Here is a 21,609-nt window from a genome sequence, read left to right as displayed (position 1 = left end):
TGGTGTTTATCAAACATTTCAAGTTCAAGAAATTAATTCTAAATGTTGTGGTCAATTATGTTTATATGTATTATTTCAACTCAACAATAATGAAAATTTTTATGATATCATTTTTAATCTAATATAAATGACTTATGTTGGAAAAGATGGTTCTATCTTTGGAAAATCCTCTCAGGATATTGATTTATCAAATTATTATACAAAGGCACAGGCTGAACGACAAAAATATAGTGTAAGTAAAAATATTAATATGAAGAATACTTATAAATTAATCAATTATCCAAACCCTACAGATGCAAATGACTTAATTAGATTTAGTGATTTATCACAATATATATTTTTAAAGAAAACAGCACGTTTTGTTAAACAAGTAAAATTTACAACCACAACACCTGGTTATACTGACCATACACCTTTCCTCATTGAATTTAACTACCTGCTTACAATTGAATTTTATAAAGAAGGACATATAGTTAATATGCGAATTAATAAATGGGGGTATGATATGCCTGATTTAGGGTATAATTGGTCTTTTTCAATAAACATAGAAGACCTACATGATTTTAATCAGTCTCGTAAAGAAGAATATTATCCACTTGGTGAAGATAAGGATTTATGTGGAAGTACAATTAGTAAACAACAAATACGTGATTTTAAGAAAATAAAAATATATGATAGTATAGCGATGGTTCGCATGACAAAGAAGGAAGGTAATGAGATAAGGATAGAAAGCCGAGGAATACAAACCGATTTGGTAGTGGGAAGATGGGGTGGTATTACCTGTCATAATATTAATCTCACATATATTTCTGATACATAAATGGCAGGAAGAAGACTACAAGAGAATTATAATTTTTGTATTCAAGGATACCTACAAGAAAAGGGTGCTCGGTATTACATACCTTATGATTTGGAGCATATACATGGGAATTTTGTCATAAAAAACTGGCCTTATACTGATATTGCTAAACCCACAAATAGAGACTTGTTTAAAATATTAAATAAAAATGAACTTCTCAAAGTTATGAAATATAAAACTCTTTTAGAAATCGTCAACAAATCTTATTGGTATCCTATTATGAGAAAAATAATTATAGATACAAGAATATCTCAAAATCCAGATGAGTATATGTATAATATTCTTTGGGGCTCAAACTCAAGGGTTGCAAGGGCTGAGGAAGGAATTGAAGAAGAGAAGGAGGAGGAAGAGAGGGAGGAGAGGGATGGAAATCAGTGAGATTCGTAAAAGATTAAATGTATTACAACAAATAAATCAATCTCAACGCACCGAAGAGGAAAATAAAGAAAGAATGACTCTTGTGAAGAAATTGGTTTTAAAAACGGATGAGATGAGTTCAATTTCAGGGAGGAGATTTAAACGAGAAAGTGGTGAAGAAGAAAAAGATTAAGTGGTATTGACTTTAGTTAGTTTTATTTGTAAATAAATGGAGGAGAAAGTGAAGACATTTCTAAGGATTCTTTATGTTTTAAAAATTAAGATAGAAATGTATATGTTGAAAACTAAAAAGGTTTTGATACTCTGTCGGAATTTTTCTGATAAATAAATATGAGTTATTGTCTCAAATGTAAAAAGAAAACTAAATCTAAAAGTGTATTGTATGTTAAAGCTAAAAATAATAGAGTTTATCAAAAAGGAATATGTCAAGTATGTGGCTCTAAAAAGTGCCAATTCATCTCTCCTAAAAGAGGAGGAGACATACAAAAGTTTCTCTCAGGAAGTAAATTTACAACAACTGGAATTCCAGGGGAACTACATCTACCTGGATATTCTTTCTGTGGTCCTGGAACAAACCTGGATAAAAGATTAGATGAGACTGACAATCCTAAACCTTGGTCTAAACCTACAAATAGGGTTGACGAAGTGTGTATGAAGCATGATATTGCTTATGGGGATACCACCACATTGGATGAAAAACATGAAGCAGACAGAGAAATGTTGTATAATTTGTCTTTGATACGAAATCCGACATTGAGAGAGAAAGTTGATAGGTTTATTGTGAAAAAAATGATAAGTGTTAAATTGAAACTTGGTCTTGGTTATTTCCCAAAAAACTATTAAACTCCAATGATGTTATCAAGACTGAGGAGCTTTTGGCTAATGAATTACATAAACCTATAATCACAAAGTTTAAAAGAAGGAAAGTTTATTCTAAATACACCGACCACATATGGTCCGCTGATTTAATCGAACTAAAAAATGATAAGGGATACAAGTATGCTTTAACCGTTATTGATTTGAGGAGTAGATTTGCTTGGGTTGTTCCTTTGAAAAACAAGAGAGGTTATACTCTGATGTTAGCCTTCCAACAGATATTTAATAAAAGTAAAAGAAAACCAAAGAAACTGTGGACCGATGAGGGAACAGAGTTCTATAACAAAATATTTATGAAATTTCTTAAGGGGGAGGGTATTAAATTATACAGTACCTTTAATGAAGGAAAGGCAGTTGTTATTGAGCGTTTTAATCGCACTTTGAAAGAGAAACTATATAAAAAATTCACACAACTCGGTTCTCAAAAATGGGTATATTTAATCCAGGATATTGTAGATAATTACAATAATACAGTTCATTCATCAACAAAATCAAAACCATCAGAAACATTTACAAAATTAGAATATGAAAAGGAGATTAATTTGAGAAAGCCCAAGTTCAAAGTTGGTGATATGGTAAGAATATACAAATGGAAAAGCCATTTTGAAAAAGGTTATACACAAAAATGGACTCATGAATTATTTAAAATCATTGATGTAATGGATACAGTTCCTTGGACTTACAAATTAAATGATATGAATGGGGAAGAAATCTTGGGTTCATTTTACTCACAAGAATTACAAAAAACAAAACTGATAAGCCATTAAACAACAACCATCCATATATAAGTGATAAGTTAATGGGGTTAGGGATTTTAAGGGCTACCGCCGCCTTTTTTATAAATAAATAAATGATAGAACCAAGTATTAACCAGACTAAAGAGTGGAGGTGTAATCAACCTTGGTATATAAATGGAAAACATAATGAATGTGAGAAATACCAGATCCGAGAGGTTGAGAGGATCACTGGTCAGAAGATCCTCAAGACTGATAAACGTATTCATTTGTTAAGTGGGGTAATGGAGGGCGGGAAGAAAAATATATTAGAGTGGAGTGAGAACTTTGATGGTTATCAACCGGATAATAAATATTATAATTTTAAAATGGTATGTGGATCGGGAGGAGGACAGACCAGGTCCCTCCGTGAAACATATCATTTTATAAACGCACAGAGAAAGGTACTTGATGTAAAGTTTATCAATATCCTAGATGGGAATGAGTTCCATAAGAGAATGGAGTTGTTTAAAAAATTAGAAAATGATAATATATTTACAGGATCAATGAGGGATTTTGAATGTCGCGTGGTCCTTGGAGGGTAAGTAAGGACTCCCCCATTCACTTACATGTAAAAGGAGAAGGGGGTGTCGCGGTAATCGGGGGAAAAATGGGCAGTTTGGGAAAAAGTCCCATCTAAATACATGGGTGTCCTGGAAGCCCCATTATCTCCCTACTGACAACCACTCAACAGACACTCGCTGACGCTCATTGTCGCTCACTCATGTTCGCTCCCTGTTGAGTTTTTATCTCACACCCACCATTCTCCTACTACATGTGGGTGGCTGGTATGGTGGTTGAATATTGCTGATTTGATGACAAAGATGGTCTTTAAAATTATTCACACCATACTCTACCTCATTATTGTGTATCATATTGACATTTTTACATCAAAGTCAAAGAGAGAGCCAAAGAATATCTGTTTATGTTCTATTTTAGGAAATAACTTGAATTTCTAATAACACTCATCACCATCGAGTATATTGACAAACAACATGTTGGAAATTGGTTCTTGATTTGAATATCATTGTTGAGTAGAGATGAAATAGAAAACCTCCCTAAATATTCTGCTCTGAGTGCCTCCTGAGCCACATATAATTTTTTTTCATAAGCCACACCCACTTTTCATAAGCCACACTTAACTTTCCATAAGCCATGCCTACTTTCACGCTCATTTCACCATGCCCACTTTTAAAAGCCCCACCTAATTTTACATAATTCCCAATTAAGTCCTGCCCCACAAGGCTTGCGCAGGGAATTTCCCATGGAATTTCCAAAGGAAACCACACCCGACCAATGTTATGTAAGGCAAGGGAACAGACACTAAATTTAAACATTTTTACTTTTATTGAGAATGGACTACTGTGCTGAACTCGAGTGAGATGACTTTGGAGTTCCTTGGAGGACTACTACATGTGTGGAACTAAACCTTAAAATTGATGAACTGGATTAAAACCGCTTATCTATAGAGGTACGACATTCCCAGGACATGCAAACTCTTATGTGGCCAAAACTCCTTTTTACACATAGGACAGGCAAACTCATCTCCCAGGACGGGCAAACCCTTATGTTGCCAAAACTCGTATTTATATGTAGAGGCTCTTCAAAACAGTCAATATGGTGTATATAGTCAGTATGTGATATGAATGCATAGGTGGTAGACTCTCCCAATCCACCTTCAGTGGTACCAACACCGAATGAGCCATTAGCGGACAATTTGTCCCTTATGAGCCATTAGCGGACAATTTGTTCAGGTGCAAGCTCTTGATTAACATCTTTATGTTTACCTGCAACATACTCTGAAGCCCCTCCTCCCTCGTTCTTTTATTTTGGGCCAATCATTTGTGGCAATCCATAACGATTATTTTTTCGCAACCTCTTTCTACACTTTTCCACCCAGAAGGCCCTATTGGTTTTTGGGAATGATCCTTGATCGTGTGTGTGTGTGTGCATGTGTGTATGTATGTGTGTATGTATGTATGTATGTATATACAGTCACGTGAAAAAGTAAGTACACCCCATGTAAAGTTTTGACTTTTTCAACATATTTCAACATACAGCTATTTGATCTTCATTTCAACAATATTGCCAGATAAAGGTGATATAATATAACAAATATCATGAAACATTTACATTTTGTAGTCCATTGTATAATTTAAATAAACATAAATGCAAATTTCGCATGTGGAAAAAGTAAGTACACCCCGACATTTATCACGACTTCAAATACCTAAAATTAGAATCAGGTGCACCAGCTCAGGTGCAAATGATTAGAACATCGTTAGAGAGGATCTTGGAGGAACCTGTCTTATTTAAACCTCAGACATTTAGTTTGGTTTGCTCTTTGTTGTTGAAGTGTGCAGCGTCACCATGCCTAGATCAAAAGAGCTCTCTGAGCCTTCAGAAAGAAGGTTATAGATGCCAACGAGTCTGGGAAGGGATTTAAAAAGATCTCCAAACAATTTGAAATCAATCATTCGACTGTCCGGAAGATCATCTACAAGTGGAGAAGATTCCAAACAACTGCCAAATTGTTCAGGCCAGGCCGCCCCAGCAAGTTCAGCTCGAGTGCAGACCGCAAGATGCTGAAAGAAGTCTCTAAGAACCCAGAATGTCATCACGGGACAGATATGTAGCTCTTGCCACTGTTGATGTTAAAGTGCACGAGTCCACCATTAGAAAGAGGCTGCACAAATTTGATCGACATGGGAGGTGTGCCAGGAGGAAACCTTTGCTGTCCAGAAAGAACATCAGGGCAAGACTAAAGTTTGCCAATGATCACCTAGGCAAAGACCAGCACTTCTGGAACAATGTGCTCTGGACAGATGAGTCAACGGTAGAGCTATTTGGCCACAGTACCAGAAGACATGTTTGGCGAAAACCAAAGACAGCATTTCACCACAAGAACCTGATACCAACTGTAAAGCATGGTGGTGGAAATATTATGGTTTGGGGCAGCTTTGCTGCATCAGGGCCTGGGCAGCTCACCATCATAGAATCCACTATGAATTCTTCATTGTACCAGAGGGTGCTTGAGGATAATGTGAGGCCATCTGTTGGAAAGTTGAAGCTCAACCGAATGTGGACCTTGCAACATGACAATGACCCTAAACATACCAGTAAATCCACCAAGGAATGGCTGAAAAGAAATAAATGGAGGGTTCTGGAATGGCCAAGTCAAAGCCCGGATCTAAATCCCATTGAGATGTTGTGGGGGGATTTGAAACGAGCTGTGCATGCAAGAAACCCTTCAAACATCGCACAGCTGAAAGAATTCTGCATGGAGGAGTGGGCAAAAATTTCTCCCAGTCGATGTCAGAGACTGGTAGACAGTTATAAGAAATGCCTACTTGAGGTTGTTTCTGCCAAAGGGGGCAATACCACCCATTAGAGCCAAGCGTGTACTTACTTTTTCCACATGTGAAATTTGCATTTATGTTTATTTAAATTATACAATGGACTACAAAATGTAAATGTTTCATGATATTTGTAATATTATATCACCCTTTTCTTTAAATATTGTTGAAATGAAGATCAAATAGCTGTATGTTGAAATATGTTGAAAAAGTCAAAACTTTACATGGGGTGTACTTACTTTTTCACGTGACTGTATATATATATATATATATATATATATATATATATATATATATATATATATATATATATATATATATATATATATTGTTGCGGATATGGGACTTGGCCTCCATATCCGCTTGTAAATATTCCCCTATTTCCCCAATACTCCCCAACTATCCCCAATCCCCCATTCCCTAGTCCCATTGCCTGTAAATAACACTCTGTAGAACCGACCTTCCCCTTTTTCCCCCATTAAATGTCGTGCCCAGGTCCACCGCATCTCACGTAGACAACTTTCGGACATCTTGCTAGTTATTCTTAGTCTATGTCAGTTAAGGACTCGTTTCCATTAATTCTGACTCTTCGTTGCACCAGAATGTGATTGTATGGCACCAGTAGTGAGTTTAGGACTTCCCCATACCTCCTCCCATCTTCCCCCTGAAACAACAACTACAACAACGGCGTGCGGGGAGTGTGCGTCCTCACACCGGCTTGGTTAGCCGCCATTGACCATGCGCTCCGACGGGGTTACCACGAAGGGGCTCACTGTCAGCTCCTCGTCAAGGGCGGAGCCCGGTAACCCCCCTGCACCCAATAAGAAGGGCGGACTGATTCCATCTGGGGCGGAGCTAACTAGCCGAGGGCGTGTCACTCCCCGCCGGATATACACAGCCGACCGGACGTGACGTCAGATGCGCCTCAGCCACGAAGAAGAACCAGTCGCGACCTCCGAGCGCTGAGCGACCTCCCCGCATCTTTGAACCGGACCGGGTCGATTCTGTCCCTGAGCCAAGAGTGCACCTTGAGCCATCGACTACCCGCCTTTCCTTGCCATCAATCCCCGTGTGAGTCAGTCTTGTCCCGTTTATCTGTCGTCTGTCGGGGCTAAGATAAGACCGTGTTTAAGTGCCCACCTTTCTATGCTGTCTCTCTTGTCTTTGTAATCTAACCTTCCGCAATATTATAACCTCCTCCGGAGGTCTTGAGAACCGTACCCCTGGTGTCGTGTCATTTTAACCCAGCCGTTGTGTCCTTTTCCTCAATTGATTTAGCGTAGCGCGACTCGGCCAACGTTCGAGTATAATCGGGTAAACTGTGCAGACGCGGCCATACCAAACCGCTCGGTAAACTAACATCCACAACCGCGTCTGTAACATTTGGTGTCGAGGAGTGGAATTCGGACCTGGGACTAAATTTATTAGGCCCAAATTTTGGAACACCAATTGTACCATTAGGGTAACATTTTGGTGTTGGGAAGTAGAATTCGATCCGGAGCGCGTTTCCCGCGCTCGAAATTATAACGGCGAAATTTGATTTTGTTTTACGAAAATAAAAACCCGAATTTTGAAAGTCGCGCTATGGCAGACCAAGTCGGCTGGGTTCCGGTAGAGGAGAGTGAGGCAGGGTCGGTCCAGGACCAAATTGAGGGACGTGAGGAGAGCGAAGCAGCGAGGGTAGCAGACGCACAAAATGGCGCCTCGCTGGTCACGGCGACCGCGCCCGCGACCGTGGCAGCGCCCCTGGTGGATTCGAACCTTTTTATGTTGCAAATGAGGGCCCTTATGGAATGAATGGGAGACCAAATTGTGGGAATGAGGGCTGATAGTGAGCGGTTTGGAAACCAAATTGTGGGAATGAGGGCTGATAGTGAGCGATTAGAGGGCCAAATGGGGGCAATGAGGGACGAAGCGAGGGGTACCGGTGAGGGGTTAGACAACGGGATAAAAGAGGTAAAGAATGGGTTAACGGGGGTGGAAAACAGAATGGCTGCCCAGGAGAATCAGTTAGAGGGGGTGAAAAATGGGTTAGAGGGGTTAGAAAACAGAATGGAAGGCAAATTGAGGGACATGAGGGACCAAGCGGAAAGGGAAGTTAAACAAATGGGGCAGCAGATAGAGGGGGTCAGAATGGGGGTAGAAACCAAACTGGATGCTCACAGGGAGGAAATGGAGCAGATGAGGGTGGCATCTGGGCAGGAGATGCAAGTGATGGGAGAGGAGATCAGAAGAGGTGTGAGTGAGGAGGTCGGAGGAGTGCGCGAGGAGGTGAGGCACTGTAAGGAGCGCATGGAGAAGGAGGTGAGAAAGGGGACTGTAAAATTGCAAGGGGGTATAGAGGAGTTGACGCTGGAAGTAGAACAGCTGACGGAGGGACAAAAAGGACTAACGGAGCAGGTTCAAAGGAACACTGCGGTATTAGGAGGGTTAAAGGCGACACAGAAAGAACTAAAAGATGACTTGGTAGCGACGAAGAGGGAATGTCAGATGGTACGCGAGGGACTGACAGCGAGGTTGGACGAGGTGGTAGAGGTAATGGAGACGAAGGACCGGCAGGTGAGGACGCACATGGAAACGGTCAAGGTAGCCTTAGAGGATGAGCTTGAGGAGACGTACCGGGGAATAAAAGAGGTGAAGCAGAAATTAGAAGAAGTGGAAGAAGGGGTGAGCGAAATTAAGAAGCGACGGAGAGGGGATAAGAAAGAGATAAAAGAGGAGATAAAAGAATTGGTCCAAAGTCTGTGTTTGGATCGTGATGATGTGCTCATTAACCGGATGAGGGATTCGCAGGTGATGGAGGAGAAGCGAAGAGGAAGAGGACCCGGTGTAAGTGGTGACCAATATGGTCGTGCGTATGATGCGCCAGGGGATTTAAGAAGCTTGGGGGTCGAGATGGACCCGGGTGTTCATGAGAGGCCGTTGGTGAAGTGTGCGACAGGTCTGGTGTGCGAAAAAGGAGGTGTGCGAGAAAGTCCGACTCTGGGGTGTGTGAGGAAAAAGTGCGTACCAAGGAGTGAGGGTGCTGGCGAGAGTGAGTCGGTCGTAGCGCGTGTGCGAGGGAGCACATGGAAGCGCGGTGTGGTAAGTGTTACAGAGAGTGTGACGGGAGAGTGTGCGCAGGAGTGTGCGCGAGAAAGGTGTGTGACGGACAGGTGCATGGGGAAAGAGTGCGCTGTCAAAGGCAAGGAAGAATGCACACCTGTGGTGAGTGTTACAGAGGGTGTGTAAGGGAATTTGTAGCGGGGGACTCAAGACTCCAATGACCGGACACAGGTTTTACAAAAGGTCTCGTTTATTAACTGGTTATTCACTTCATTCCATTTACCAAATAATACCGCTTAATTCAATGGACCAAGTTAACTCTTTTCGCATGTGGTTCTTCTCGTTCGGCCGATGTTCCTCCGCCACTCCCGTTGGTCAGAGCTCCTGGTAACAAGTCCTGTCGACTCAACGTTTGCTCTCGTTTATATGGACAAACTGGACTTAATCCTCTGTCCGCTGACCGTTAATCCTTTCTCCGCTAATGCCCCGGGGTCATGCATGTACCAAGTCCTGGCATCAGCTCGCTCCCCTCCTGCTGTGAGTTCCGTTTACCAAACGATAGGGGGGTGTTCCAGCCAGGGGCTGTGACCAGGTGGACAAGAGATTATCATGTTCGGGCACATTCCTGCCACTCATTTACGAACTCGTCTTTCACAGAGTTTGCAGGTAAAATGTATCTGCTTCGTTACCAGTGTTAATTAATAAGTTACCAGTGCCAATTAATAAGTTGCACTGAGTTACACTTCCACAATTCCCTCATCTTTTTGTTTTTTTGTTTATATTAACCATTAATCTAAACATCAGTATAAGTAAATAATCAATCACTACAAGTAAACATCATTACAAGTATAAGTAAATAATCAATCACTTTGGTAATCAAATTCCCTTGGGCATACACCGTCATCCTGCAAGAATCACAAAACATTTCGTTGGTCATTGACTCCTTCCTTATCGTTCAATCTATTGCATTTGCATCACAAATATATTTTCAAAACAACACTTCACCATCACCAAGATACAACAATTTCACTTCATTTTCAAGTTTTGTAAAGCATCTGCACCATCTGGCAAAAACGTTTGCCTCCACACAAATGTTGACTTTGTTTGAAAGGAAGGGCTGATCACTTGTGTTTGAATCCTGGTATGAAACATTTTCTCCTAATGTCTTCATAGCTCCTGCACTACTTCGTGTAGGATTTCGCTGTTGTGGTAACATTGCGGAGTCATAGACTGACCCTGCTCTCCTTGTAGCATTCTTGCCACTTTTTGAGTAATTCCTGAACAAGGCCTTCACCCAGTTGTAGTCGACTTGCCTCCTCCCTCATTGTGAGTGGGCAGCAAGTATTGGTGTGATGTTGATTGGCCAGCAAGATGTGGAACAGGGATGCCGGATGCATCCACAATGATGTTGGGACCATGGTGTTCAGGTCATTCATGGTCCTTACCAGGAGCAACCAGCAGAATCGTGCACAGCTGTTGTGACAAGGGCACAGCCGTTTTTGCAGCTCCATGCTGGTTCCCCGGACGTTGGTGAAGTAATAACATATGTCCCCGCATTTCACAGAGGTTGCAGGTAAAATGTCGTTGTCCTGCAACTTCTGATGTGGTGAATGTTCGAAGCCTTCGAACAAGAGTAAGTGATCGCCTTTCTTTCATATGTTGCAGTGTGATCCAGGCAAATGGTCACATAAATTTCCTTGGTGAAGGTAAGCATTCATCTCCAAGTTACACGGGAGAATGTCTTCATCATTCTTTGAGAAAGAGGGTGTATGCCACGATTAACTTCATTTTTTAGCCACAAATTTTCTTTCTCGAACTTCTTCCCAATTCTGTTAGCAATCCCTCCAAAATGTGATCTCGTCTTATCCTTATGCTCAGTCACATCTGAATCTGCTTTCCGCACACACTGAATCAGATAGGGTACATCTTACCATGAAATCAGCATAATCATGTATATCTTCCGACAGTTTCACATTCAACAATTTGTTGTTTTTCCTTAACACAAAAGTTATATTCATTTATATGCGTCACACAAATAATATTCAATCAGGTATGTATTTTATTACTAAACTAAGAATAGCATCCACAATTGCTTTCAGGTTAATATAGTTCAAAAATTAACTCATGCAGGTATTTTAGCACTACTCTAAGAAAATAAATTGTATATGATTACAATCACAAACGGGAATACCTAATTCCCAACAACAATTTTCCCAAATCAACAAATTAAACATAATGTATTATTACCATAATTCCTCTCCACTTTTTCTTTTCCCTCTTTTTTTTTCTAACAGTGTGTCACTCGTGGTGATATGAGTTCACTGATATTGTAATTGACACAACTCATAACATTGTCGTTATGCCATTATCTTAATTCTACTGTTTCATTTGCAACATCACTTGATTTAATCTTTTAATCTCAGTATTTATGTCGCCATAAAAGTCTTCCTTTTCTGGTTCCACATTTCTTTCCTCATTTGTCACTTCATGCGTTATCATCGTGTTGTTGGTTACCTTATTCAAACACACCGTCACTAAGGCTTTCAAGCAAGCCACCACTAAAACAATTGCCAATATAACTACTAAACCAACAAACAAATATTGGAGTATCTTAGCTACCACCCCTCCAAATGTGTTTCCCAACCATGCAAAGGCACCCCCTTTTATATAATCGTGGTATCTTGCTCCCTCTTGTCTGATTGTATCGGCTATGTTATAAATTTCTTCTGACTCATCAGGTATGTACGTACAGCAATCTGTACCAATGACTGCACATGTACCTCCTTTTTCTGCTAACAGCATATCTAATGCCATACGATTTTGTAATGCCATCGTTCTTGTTGCTGCCAGCTCTCTTGTAAGTTTTTCCAATCCACTTGCTGTTTTATTTGCCAACTTCTCCATAGCCAATGCCATGTGCCTGAGTTCTCGCCCTGCCTTCCAGGTTCCATAAAATGGAAATATTACCATTCCAATCCATTCCCCCATGCTAATAGTTCTTTTCTGCCTAGAATGCAGGATATGCGTTGGTGACTTTGTTAACAGGCGCATGTGTGGAAGCACAAACCCAAGAAAACATGATCCTGACCATGTCAGTGGGAGATACGCATACGCCTTGTGTCCACATATAAAATATGTATTATTATAGGTCCATGTCGTATCTGACATCCAAGTTCCTTCCCAATACAAAGATATCATCTTTAAGCTAGTGTTCTTTACTGGGACAAGCAATCTCATATAGCCCAACTCGTAACTATAATGGTGGCAGGTGGAGTTTCCCATCAACTTATTATTCTCTGTGGTTCGATGTCGGATGAAACATAGGAGCCCTTTTATTTGTTGTTGAATAGTTACGTAAGGGGGCATAACTTCATTGTCATATTTAGGCCTTTAACTGTCTTCAAATTCCTCACATTGATATCCCCCTTTTTCCCAACTAGCATCCCCTAGCATCATCGACATTGGTAAATCAGGTCGTATTGTTGCTACCAACCTCTGTGGGAAGCGACTACATAATTCATCCCAACCAAAAGGAACTGCCTCCAATGGTACTCCGTTCTCACTAGAATGCGGCATTTGTGTGCATATCCAACAATTACTTTCATTTGCTATATCAGCCCTTGTGTGGGCTAAATGTAAAAAAGTATTAATCCCGTGTAATCCATCGGGTTCTAAAGGTGTGTCCCTTTCTTCCATTAAACTTCTTTTTTGCTTATGTCGTCCCGCATAATCATATATCTGTATGTCAGCCACCAATGTTGCGTTTTGTTCTCTTATTACCCCGAAACAATGTATGCAACACATAGTCCCCACTACAAGAGAACTCATTCCTAGGATGAATATCACCATTTTCAAGGAGTATCCGAAGTAGAAGTCTCTGTTTTCCCCTGATTTGTCGGCTTGTCTTGATAAGGTCTTTCCCTTTGTCCCACCTGTAGCCATCTGTAAAACATGTGAGCTACCCCTTGTATATGTTCACACCTCTAACATAATTATATGTCCATGACATTCAACATTATATACCAAACTTCCTAACCTTTGTAAGCTTCCTAACAGGTAAATAAAAAATCCCTTAATATGTAGCATAAATCAGATTATTTGTCTTACCCTGATCCCCCTATCTCCCGGGGTTGAACTCAATCCCCTTGGTCATGAGTGTAGTTGTGATACAATTTTTTTTACTCATGTTGTATTAATATCAGCCGGTAATTGTATGTCATGTAGGCAAATAAATGTCACTATCCCAAGTAGGAATATCACATGTTGAAAATGTAATGTTTATCAATGCAAGGGGTGTTAAAATGTAATTCAAATGACTGTAAATCACAACTATCATTTATCTGCCACTGAATGTTCTGCTGGGCTGCTAGGTGCAGCCTCATTTTCTGTGGGATCGTCCACCTTAGCCCCATGTGCTTGTTTGCAATGAGGGGCATGAATCCAACTTTCTATTTTGGGTCCATATTTTTCCTATTCTTATCAATATCCTATGGTTTGTCATTTCGTTCCAAGATACCGCAACCAAAGGTTTTAACCAAAGCTCTACCAAACTATTTCCAATTTGAACAAAAATGCCAGTGAAACGATGATTCGAAGAATTAACTTCAAGGGGTCAATAAATTTATTCTATAGCCAGATCTAATTTTCCCATCCAATAGTTTGCCTTGCCACAGTTTGCCTTGCCCTATGATGTCACATTGAAATTACCCTTTCAGTTCCCACCATAATTTATCCAAATTTGACTACACACCCATTTACATGTCAGTCGACCACTGACCTATCAATCATGCGAAACAATAGTCCGAAATTCCCACCTGATCATCATGTGACCCTTGTCCCTTGGTTTAAAATTTGCAAAGCAATTGTTCCAACTTTGTAAATTTAAAATTGTGTGCCCAACATAAAAGATCCAATTTCGGCATGTGATCAATTAATTACTAATTTGCTTACAAGCAAAAGAAAAAATGAATAATTCTTGCTCCGAAAACTTTTCAGACCCAAGAATCATCGACAGTTATTCATGTTTGTCCAGTAATCGAATCTGTTGAGGCCAATCATCATTTGGGATTTGCAGCAATGAAGGCCTAATCATTGTCTGAGGTACCGGTACGCACTGGTACCCTTGATCTTGGTTTGCCCCATGACCTTGTCCTCCTGTTGACATACGGACATCTTCTTCTCCAATGTCCCATCTTTCCACACTCGAAACACCGGTTTCTGTCGTTTCCTGGTCTGTGCACCTGTGCATTTGTATTGCTGGGCTGCATCTCTACATCCCTGAGTTGCCACTGCAATCTCTCGTTGTCTCCTGAAACACGAAAAAATTCTCTGTACCGTCCTTTTTGGGGAGACAACTGGAAATCAGATGGGACAACCGTCACTTTCATTCCTAATTTCGAGGGCAGTTGTGCATTTGTCTCCTCCACTGTATCCTGTATCCTTTTTATTTTAAGTTCTAGATCCATTATCCGTTCTTGCTGTTCCCGTTGTCTGGATTCACCATCCCAAAGATGGAATGCAAGCCAGTCTACCGTTAGATTCTGTCTCTTCCTGGCTTTCAATCTTTGTTCCAATCTTTCCAATCGACTTCGCTCAAATGTACCATCTCTTGGAAACTCCTCATCATGTCCCTTTGTCCACAAATACCAATTCTCGACCTGCCTTATAGCTTCTGCACCATAACGGTCGTACATATGATGTGTACAAGTACCTTTTTGTGGAATCTCTGGTTGTCCTTGTGTATTCTTGCAGGCTCCATTTCCCATTCTGCCTTTTATCAAAGTAGCGTTGGATGTGTTGTAGTTTGTTCCTCTAAAGCTTCACTCGTACCTCCAGGAAGGGTCTCTCCACCTGTTCACACGGTGATTTCCAGAGAATCTCCCTCAGCTGTGGCTTTTGCACAATCCAATCTCACAGATCAGTATTTGCAGATGAGCCGGAGGGTCAGTATGAAATGGGTGAATCCTCAGGTGTCCGCTCTGTTGACGGGGAAATCACACAATGGTAACCGCACATATATATCTGTATATAAACTCACCACCTTGCTCAATTTTCCCAGGTTGTCTCCACATTGTTAATATCTCGCAAAGATATCAAAGCTTCTTTCTTGAGACCGCATTTTCATCAATCAAACAATCAATATATTCAATTCAATTTATTCAGTTCAATTTATTCAGTTAAATTTATTCAATTAAATTCAATCAATTAGATTCAATCAATTAACAATTCAATCAATTATTCAATTTCAATTAATTCATCAATATTCATCAATAAATCAAATTAATCATTTTGGATGACTCCTTGCATAAGCCCTTTCCCCAATGATGTCAGGACAGGTCCATCCATTGACCGTCACCTCTGGTTCGTACCTCATGTTAATTGATGAATCACCGTCCTGTCCTAGGGTCATATCTGACATATTTCCCCATTTTGCCTGGTCTCCACAAATTTTCTTTGCAACCACTAAAGGCAACTCATCCTTCATTCGTGAGACAGCCAAAATGGATGGCAGATATTAAAGTTCTTTGGGAAAAATATCTCATCATTTTTCTTTTAATAGTACCCAAATCTCTTGGCAATATAAATTTCGTAAGACTCCTGAAATAAGACTGTAAAATTCCTTCAATCATGCTAAATTTTAAAACTCCATCGCTTGTAACACCCAATTTATCCCATAGGGCTTGAAAGTTCTTTCCCAAGTTCATGCAGCATTCTGCATTTGAACCCTATGATATCATTCATAATAATCATCATGATTTTATAGTCATGGTCCTATCATAATCATCTATTTAAAACGAACATTTCCTTTATCACCACAGCTATGTGGTATAATCAACAATAGAATAAAACTGTACATAGCAACAGGCTACCTCATGGCCACTTAGTATACCTATTGACAATAAGTCATAACAATATCGAATAATCATTGAACAATTCAAAAATCGCTTCCACTGCTCCAGCCGCAGCATTCGTTATTTTGTTTGCTCATTCACTATTCCTGATTCGTCATCAAGGATCTCCATCATCACACAGCGTACTTATTTCCGCATTTTAATGAGAATTCAACAGGAATTTACGACTCAAAGGAAAAAGAACGAGCAGACCTTTTGCAGGATGATCGTTACAAAAATCGTTACATATATTAAAGTATTTATAATGTCGACAAATCATATCTTAATTCTTACAAAAATTTGGTTCTTTGAATAAATCACAGCACCGGGAGAACCAGCTCCAAAAAATGGATCTTTGTGTTTATTCAGCACCCTAGTAATTGGCTCTTTGTGTACTAATTACACAGCACCCAGGCCCCGCTCATATGGATCTTTGTGCAGCGCTGCACAGCACCTGAGCAAAAGGGGTTTCATCTACATTTTCCTTATCCGGTGTACCATCCGTGATATTTGTTTGCTCATTCACTATTCCTGATTCGTCATCAAGGATCTCCATCATCACACAGCGTACTTAATTCCGCATTTTAATGAGAGTTCAACAGGAATTTACGACTCAAAGGAAAAAGAACGAGCAGACATTTTGCAGGACGATAACTGGAATTAGTCGTGAAAATATATCCAAAATACACAAAAATACACACCCACACAAATAAACAACATTTATTCCGTTTAACAGAACAAACATTTCCTCTATCATGACATGCATGTCTTCAAAATTATATGACCAAGAGAAAAAGTAAAACTAATTAAAACTGCGGGCAGTGATAATCCGGGGACCATACCGCTCCATCCTGATTGGACGAGTGCATGCTAGAGTCGTTAACAACGACAGTCCAGATCCGATTGTTCAAAATTTCAACTCAATCGATCGAAAAATGAACGCAGGGATGCATTTTAAAGGTGCAGTGGCACTAACTGCGTTGCCACGAATATGGCCACGAAATTGCCAATATGGCCATCACAAAATATTTTCCTTAATCAATTGGCTCATAGCATAACCAATCTGCAAGTATTTCATCCGAAGATGTATCTCTGAGGACTTTTAATTAAATAAGTCATTTATAAATCAACGAGTTAATTTATTAAATGATTAATCAATAAATCAATATTTTCCTTGACAGCCACATCACTTGGTCAGTGTCATGTCCAAATATCAGCTTCCTTACTCAAAAGGTGCCTGAGTTAATGTAATGTAATTACTGTTATAAGATTACTGCAATTACTGTAATGATTACTGTAATTACTGTAATTACCGGAACTGTAATTACTGTAATTACCTCAGGTAATTACTGTAATGTAATTACTGTAATTTAATAAGAAATGTAATTAATTAAATAAGTACTTCATTAATCGCTCATAATTAAATAACTCATGAATTCTTATCCGATTTATTTAACATTTGAGTGTCCCCAAAACGTTGGAGCAAAACGTTGCAACAACGAAACTGAAACGTTGTAGCGACGTTGTGGAAACGTTAGCAAAACTCAACATTTGAATGTTCCCAAAACGTTGGAGCAAAACGTTGCAACAACGAAAGTAAAACGTTGTAGCGACGTTGTGGAAACGTTAGCACAACCCAACATTTGAATGTTCCCAAAACGTTGGAGCAAAACGTTGCAACAACGAAAGTGAAACGTTGTAGCGACGTTGTGGAAACGTTAGCAAAACTCAACATTTGAATGTTCCCAAAACGTTGGAGCAAAACGTTGCAACAACGAAAGTAAAACGTTGTAGCGACGTTGTGGAAACGTTAGCACAACCCAACATTTGAATGTTCCCAAAACGTTGGAGCAAAACGTTGCAACAACGAAAGTGAAACGTTGTGGCGACGTTGTGGAAACGTCAGCAAAACCCAACATTTAAATGTTCACAAAACGTTGGAGCAAAACGTTGCAACAACGAAAGTGAAACGTTGTGGCGACGTTGTGGAAACGTCAGCAAAACCCAACATTTAAATGTTCACAAAACGTTGGAGCAAAACGTTGCAACAACGAAAGTGAAACGTTGTGGTTATCACATTGCAATGACCTCTAAACATTCCTAAACCAATATCCCATTAAAATCCCATTAAAATCCCATTAAATCCCATATCTTGTCACCCTTTGCATTGTTGAAAGCAATTAATTCCATAACTCAATATTACCTCAATTTATATATACTAGGGCGTGCCCGCACGTACGTGCTTGCCCGTACGTGCTTGCAAAAAACATGCGTGCGAACAACAACAACAAAAACTTTGAAACCACGTGGCAGTAACGACCACAGAACCCCCCCTTCTATTTACATGAAATGGTTTGGTCCATTCGCAAAGCCAAAGCGAACGACCACAGAACCCCCCCCCCCCCCCCTCTATTTACATGAAATGGTTTGGTCCATTCGCAAAGCCAAAGCGAACGGCTTGCGAGTACGGTGACCATACCTTGGGACCCACTTGTCCGATTAATTTCAAACCTTGAAAAGGCACATCCTCGGGTCTCCAGCAATATACCTGGCAAGTTTCAAGTATATCGGACCGGTAGTTTGTCGAGAAACAGCGGTCGCATTCAGACAGACCGACACACACACAACGAGAACGACGCTCAGTAGAGAGCATATCTCCGCCTTGGTGAACAGTTTATGTTTTGTATCCCACTGATAGGCCGGATCTGGATTCGGACCTGAACCCAAAATGGAATCGGCGTGTTTTTGTCACCTCCCCAACTCATCCATCAGGTTCATTCACTCATCCATAACTTTTTTTAATATATGAATAATATTAAAATAATAACATTAATAAGTATATTATGTTAAATATAATGTATATCGCTTTTCACCCGATCTCTTGATGGTGAAGAATCACTTTAAACAATTCTCGTAGCCGGATTCGCACCTGGGTCTTCACCAAAATCCAATCATTTCGTCGTGTCACCCATGCTATCTATCTGGCAAATTTCGTCAAAAAAAAACAACAGCACTGGTTTTGTTTCCTGGAAGTTTCCTGCAAAACGCTTTGCTTCTCGCAAAACGTCCGCCAATGGGAAGTAAAGGGAGGGAGAAGGAGCGGGAGCAAGAGACAGGGTGCCGGAATGGACATGAGGGACAATGAGGGACAGTGAGGGAGTGTTGGTATGCAATTTTTATCCAATCGCCATCTTTCACAATAATTCTGGACCGGCATGAGGTGGGATTGTCTGTCATGAATTTATTTGTTGATCGAACGAGTTTTAATTTGTCTAAATCCGACCAGTCGTTCCAAAGATATAAGCCGTTTTGTCGCAATACCATAAATTGGAATGAGGTAAAAATATATATATATAAATATAATTCCCTTTCCCGGTTCCCTGTCGCACGCCGAGCAAGTCGAGTGCTTTGAACAAGTGCAAAAAAAAAAAAAAAAAAAAAAAAAAAAACTACTTTACCGGCCTTACACGTCCTGGAAGCAAATGGTCGCAAGGTGCACGCATGCTCCGTTTGCTCCCAGGTCACAGTAAGGCCTTTAATGACCAGCGCCGACCTTGTGCATTTGTATTTAGACAGCGCAAAAATACGTATTTACAGAAATCATTTAGGAAAACACGAATAAATAGAATCATTTAACACGTTTCATCCTTGTATTACCTATGGACAATCGCAAGTCCCACACACCAAATCCTCCATCTTCAGAATTCATATTTCATAATGGACAGATCCCCAAGACGTAATGCTTACCTTGATGACGTCTACTCGAAATTCCAGCGGTGCCTCCAGATTGTAAGGGAATTTGTAGCGGGGGACTCAAGACTCCAATGACCGGACACAGGTTTTACAAAAGGTCTCGTTTATTAACTGGTTATTCACTTCATTCCATTTACCAAATAATACCGCTTAATTCAATGGACCAAGTTAACTCTTTTCGCATGTGGTTCTTCTCGTTCGGCCGATGTTCCTCCGCCACTCCCGTTGGTCAGAGCTCCTGGTAACAAGTCCTGTCGACTCAACGTTTGCTCTCGTTTATATGGACAAACTGGACTTAATCCTCTGTCCGCTGACCGTTAATCCTTTCTCCGCTAATGCCCCGGGGTCATGCATGTACCAAGTCCTGGCATCAGCTCGCTCCCCTCCTGCTGTGAGTTCCGTTTACCAAACGATAGGGGGGTGTTCCAGCCAGGGGCTGTGACCAGGTGGACAAGAGATTATCATGTTCGGGCACATTCCTGCCACTCATTTACGAACTCGTCTTTCACAGAGTTTGCAGGTAAAATGTATCTGCTTGGCTACCAGTGTTAATTAATAAGTTACCAGTGCCAATTAATAAGTTGCACTGAGTTACACTTCCACAGGTGTAACGGGAGAGTGTGCGCGAGAAAGGTGTGTGACGGACAGGTGCATGAGGAAAGAGTGCGCTGTCAAGAGTAAGGGTGAGTGCGCTGTCAAGAATGGAGGTGAGAGTAGTGAGAGTGACAAGGAGAGTGAGTTGGTTGTGACAGGTGAGCGAGGATGTACACCTGGGATGGAAGGATGCACACCTGGAATGGTAGAGCGTGAGTGGGAATGCACGCTGGAGTTGGTGGTGAGGCACGTGGTTGGGTGTGCGAATGAGAGCACACCTGTGATTGTCACAGAGGAGGTGACAGAGGAGGGGGCGCGAAGAGGTGTGTTGGTGAGGTGTGCGACCAACGAATGTGTGCCAAAGTGTTCGGTGGTCAGGTGTGTGACCAAGGCTGTGAGTGGAATGAGGGTACCTGGGTGTGTAAGGAAAGGTACGAGGAGCATGGGAACGGCTGGATGTGTGAGCAAGGAACGGGCTGCGGGGTGTAAGCATGCAGGTGAGGCATCGAAGGTAACCGGGTTAGAGGTTAGGTCGACTTTTAGCCGAATCGGGCCCTCGGTGCGTGCCGGGCCTCGCTGGGAACGGCCGCGTCCGTGCTCCACTAGGCGGAGCGGGCGGCTGGATAGGAAGGGTCGTCATGGCGACCACTTTTTGTTGAGGCATTCCGGCAGGCCGAGATCGAGCCATGGGATGGCTCCGTGCCAAGATGGTGCGTGGGACCTCGGCCCGGGTAAACCTCCTTCCCTGCACCGAATGCGGGATGTATCCAGCCGCTGGCACCACACAACCGGCATTCATGGCTTGGCTGTACGAAGCCGGGCTTTGGACAGGAATTGGTGCACCGAGAGGCATTAGTGAGTAGACTGGGTGATGAGGTTAGTGTTTTGGACCCAAAATTAGAGAAAAACAAAATTTGATGATTGGCAAAGGATTGGCAGTAGTGATTGGCAGATGATGGGTAGTGATTGGCAAATTTTTAATTTGTTGAAATTTGATGTGCAAAATTGGTAGTGAGCGATGGGCCCGGTGGGTGAGGGTGGCATCCTTGCCACCCTTCCCATATAGTGGGGCAAAGGAGCAATAG

Source organism: Myxine glutinosa, chromosome 9 (assembly GCF_964187855.1).
Source record: "Myxine glutinosa chromosome 9, kmMyxGlut1.1, whole genome shotgun sequence".
Classification (NCBI taxonomy): Eukaryota; Metazoa; Chordata; class Myxini; order Myxiniformes; family Myxinidae; genus Myxine; species Myxine glutinosa.
Note: the sequence above shows the minus strand (reverse complement) of the source record.